The sequence below is a fragment of the Penaeus vannamei genome, chromosome 12, assembly GCF_042767895.1.
Source record: "Penaeus vannamei isolate JL-2024 chromosome 12, ASM4276789v1, whole genome shotgun sequence".
Lineage (NCBI taxonomy): Eukaryota > Metazoa > Arthropoda > Malacostraca > Decapoda > Penaeidae > Penaeus > Penaeus vannamei.
In genome coordinates, this window is record NC_091560.1 from 11,331,222 (window position 1) to 11,336,221 (window position 5,000).

Consider the following 5,000-nt stretch of genomic DNA (forward strand, 5'->3'; position numbering starts at 1 on the left):
ATAGCCTCAGGCTAGACAGCAATATTATTAGAATTACAGCCTCAGTTAACACAGCCAATATCAACATGTGTATTTTCCATCCAATCAAACTTACAAATAAATTTTCTCATCATATTTTTGAAATAGTAAATTTCTGTAAACAGCCACTTTTGCAATACTGAACTAGAAACTTAAAACCCAAGTTGATTCTAATCACAGCTCCCTTTTCTATATTTTCATATTCTAAAATTCCTTCTTCTTTCAGTCCAATTTGGCTATTATAAACATTTTCCCAGCTTCTTAGTTTCCAGGCAACTGGTGATAAAATGCTTCTCATCCTCAAGCAAGAGGCAACAGCAATTAGAACAAAAGCACTCATGATCTGTCATGGTGAGGTCTGGATGCCAAAGGTCATGAGGCTGTGTACAGGCATGAGGTATTTACAATGCTGAGTGGGCAATGTGCCAGTGTCCTCACTCAAGTTGGCTTCTTCATTATACAACAGTTAACATTCATCTTGGAGATAGAAGAAAAAAAGCACCATTGGTTTCACAAATAAACCACATTAAAATAATCACTAGTTCCGTTTTGCTGGCGACAACTTCTGTAATGCTACAAACAAGGCGCAAATATTTACAGTATGAGGGTATGTACGTGTGTGGGGGCAAAGTGGTAACAGGGTGGTCACTGAAGGGTATCCTGAGCTGACGGTAAAGAGGCAGCCCAATCGTGGCCCTCTGCTGGCCTTAGAGAACTGATTTTACTGGGCAGGGTCGTCAGACTTTTGTACCAGCTTAGAAGGTTATCACTTGATATTTCCAAAGCCTACCCTCTAAAAAATACTGGACACATTCTTGAATTCTATTCCCTCATCTTTCCTCAACTGATTCTGAAACTATTTCTTACATGCTTTCACGAATCACAAATACTTTTTAGCATCTTTTCATTGTTTTCAATCATTTTCTCTGTGTTTGAATGGCATTATTCATAGGCTCTCTGGCCAATATAACTTTTACTCATCTCGTTTTTGCATTTCCATAAATGGATGCCCAAAATGTGTCCTTATTGGTTGACTGACAAACCCAAACCCTTTTTCCACACACTCAAACACTTGCCAGGAGGGCACAACCATATTTTTTATGCCTGAGTTACTGAGTTGAGCTTGAAGCTGCACTATGAGCTGCAAAATTGAATGGCTGGATGCAAAGTATGCTGATCTTAGCTCTAAAAACCAAGTCTTATTTTTTTATGATTTTTATGATTTTTTTTTTATTTTTTATTTTTTATTTTTTAAAGAACATATGCCAACAAACTGTAAATATTACTATCATAACACAGCATCCACTCCACAGTTTCAATGCACAGAACTAGACACATTCAGATTAAGAAAATGCAGAACCATAAAACTGGGAGCATTCCCAAAAAGTACTTACATAGTACAATAAACCCCACCTTGTCGGTACTCAACTCAAGGAACTAACTCTGGCAGTAGGGACTCTTGGAAGGGCATTCCTGAGGTCAAACATTCCCAAGGTGGGCAGCTACTGCCAATCCGTTAAGAATATTTTGTTTCCTTCAATTCAGCAAGTTGAATGCAAACAGCAATAACATTTTCTAAAAGGTCATTCGACACACACTGGAATTCCATCCATTTTCCTGAGAAGTTAGCTGCTATTCAGCTCCATACTCTGGTTCCTATTGTTCAATAGAGCAATATTTTCTTTTTAATCTTTTTCCCATTTTTAAAGTTTCATTTCTACATATCTTAAAGTAATTTTTCAGTAAACCTAATTCCAAATCTTGCCATTACCGTCTTGTAGATGCCTATTCTTCTTTTTCTTCTTTTTCACATGTAGATGCTTGCATGTAACTCTTGGTTTGGAATAATATAACATTAAAACAATAAAATGCTTCGAGTCACGAGGATGTTTGATGATGATGATGACGAGTGCCCCAGAGAATATTGTAACAGCCAGGGAGAAAGTTCTCATGAGTTACCTTCCTTTCAGGTGGCCTTTCTTAGCAGTCCGAGCACTTCCCTGTTGACCCCTTTGGCACCACACTCAGTCTCCCCCCTCACCCAACACCAAACCAGCCAAATAAAAGAGATGGTTGGACACACTGGACTTTGAAAAATTCATTTTTATTTTATGTCAGTTCTTTCATACGGGAAGGGGGGAAATGCATCTGAAGCACCGCCAAGGATATCAAACTATTGCACTAATCAGTTACAGGAAGACATATCTGACTCACACAGCCTCTCACCCGCCAGTACCAAGCTTGATGCACTCACAAAGGATGAGTACATTCTCTAGGATAAGTCCCCAAAGCCCAATCTTCTTAGACTGGCTAGACTTTGCTTAGTCAAGAGAAGCTGCAACTGTAGTTAATGGCTGTGGTGTACAGATTAAAAGTTGGGAAAAGGGGGAGAGGGGGGACTGAGGCAGTTACATGATACACTCGGCCCCCAACACAGCTGGTGCCTGTGGGACGCGGTGGCTGGGGTCTGTCCCGCACCAGGACCCAGAATAGGCGGTTACAGCACAGGTACTTGTCCAGGTACGTGGCCACCACATAATGGCCTGTAAAGAGATAGAAAAACAAATGAATAGGTCTGAAAATACACTCACACAATTGTTATCTCCAATGTTAATTAATTCATAATATTCATAATTAACAAGACATTCTCCAATACATTTCAACAACCTAATAAATTATCTACAACTGATTTCCCCAGGCCTTCAATCTAGGTTGCCTCTTCATTCATCAATAATTAGTACAATCTTAAACACTGCATTCAAGGAGCCAAACCCACTAAGTTAGCCAAAACCTGGGCTTACTATGATCTAGTGGCCAACTGTGAAGTTGCAAAGGACTAATTGGGTAATATCATTTCTTCATAACCAATGAAAGAAGAAGAAAAAGAAGAAGACTGTATCTCCATACATAAATATGCACAACTTTACTGCAGAGAGAGCATTAAGACAATCTTGACTTGGATGTCAAGTAAGTCAGGATATAATTTGTTTACTTAAGTCTGATAGCTGGGTGAACGTTAAACTTGGGGCTGTGGCTATTTGATGCAAGCCAGTAAGTCACATGAAGAATGAGGAGTCACTTTGGTTACCAAACGGAAATAACTAATCGTTGTGGGAATATTAGCCAAATGCTTGCTTATAGATTCTTGTGACCCTGTAGTGGTGGTACCAGCAAAAAAAATGTTAATAATGATGATAACATTTTTAATAATGATGATGATGATAAGCATATTAATGATGATAATGATGAGTATGATGATAACTAAAGCAATAATAATGACAAGAATAAATATAGTATACAAAATGATAATGGTAATATCAGTATTATCATTACTTCCATTATGATTATTATATGACAATATTGTTAACCCCTTGGACCCAAATGACACGAGAGGTGGGTGACATCAGGCAAAATAGCTGCGGACCGGGTGACGTGAACTTCATAAGCAAAGGCCAGGGTGACATTAAAGACTCGCCATGAGTACACGAACTTCTTGGAGTTTGACTTGACTCATTTGACACTTAGAAGGGGGCTATAGCATTATCCCCATCGATAAACAAATATGGAATGTAACGTGCGTAAGCAGTGACTGTATTCCTGGCCACTGTGACCAGCGGTGCAGGTTGAAAATTACAAAAAAATGAGATATATGACACAATTAACCAAATGTTCCATAATTTTTTTTTCTTGTACTAAGCTATTTACTACATACTGAGATGATATGGAGTCTGTGCAAGGAAAGTAAGCTATTACCATCTGGATAAAGCAAATCAAAAGACATATAGACATTGGAAATTAGTGATAAAGCTAAAAAAGTTTACACAAAATAACTTTGCAAAGAGAATGCACCACTTGTCACCGTTCTTGGGTGTTCATGCACGCCTGGCCTACGCGCCACACACCTGGGATGTTGGCTACTTACATTGCATTACTGCCCATGTTTTTGTCATCGCAATTTCTGTGATGCAACCGAATCCAACGGGATAATAATGATGATAATGATGATGATGATAACAATGATGATATTGATGATGACAATGATGATAATAATGATAACGCAATGATAATCATGACATGGATAAAAATACTGTACACAATGATAATGCTATTATTATCATTGCTTTTGTCTCCATTATTATTATCATCATTATCATTTCATATCATTATCTTATAATAAAATATCAATGATGATTATACTAATAAAAGTAATAACCGCATTAAAACAATTTTCATGTTCATTTAGTTCATAATCTTGATGGACATTATCTCATTATCATAATTTTCTTTTTTTCTTTTCCTTTTTACTGCAACTGTTACTTGTTGCTGTTGTTGTCATGATGATGATGATGATCATCATCGCTATTACTATCCTCTTTATCTTTATCATCATTATTGCTATCATTATCATTATTGTTATCATCATTACTATTACTATTATCACCTTCATTATTATCATCCCATTTCTTATAAAATTAATATCATGATCACCATTTAAAGGTATGCATGTAATATGGTGTTCTCAGACCAACTGCCCAAAAAAGTGTTTATTAAATGTTTTGTTATTGAAACTTTTCTCACTAACAAGCATTGACATGTTTACATTAATGCAGTCTACCTCAGGATTGTAATGCATATACATGAAAATGCTGTTGCATATGTTCTAGATGAAAATTGTAATTAATAAAACATTTAAAGAATGTAGTTAAGGGTAACTGGTCTGAGAAAACTTTTGAATATGCATACCTTCATTTATGCTATGTTTTTTACTATTACTGCAATTACAACCATCATTATTACTACTAATATTTTTTTTGTTTTAGCTATGCCATTATTTTCCTTTCTTTTTTGGGTGAGGAGGCCTGTCCTGTATTTTCACTCTAGATCAAATGTTGGTGCTCTCCTCCAGTTTCCTGCCTTTAGTTGTGTTACCATTACAGAATCTAAAAATTTTCTCAGTCATAAACAAAATAATAGATGGCATA

At 36.5% G+C, this 5,000-nt stretch overlaps 1 protein-coding gene across 8 annotated transcripts in view; it reads right to left on the reverse strand.

Annotated features, from left to right (window-relative positions):
* Positions 1–1,812: 1,812 nt before the first annotated feature.
* The window catches only part of LOC113807829 (activin receptor type-2A), a 101,233-nt gene continuing 98,045 nt past the window's right edge, over positions 1,813–5,000 (reverse strand). For all 8 annotated transcript variants that reach the window (XM_070127867.1, XM_070127868.1, XM_070127864.1 and 5 more), the window contains exon 12: positions 1,813–2,561. The gene's annotated coding sequence lies outside the window, so the exon portion shown is untranslated. The remainder of the gene's footprint in view (positions 2,562–5,000) is intronic.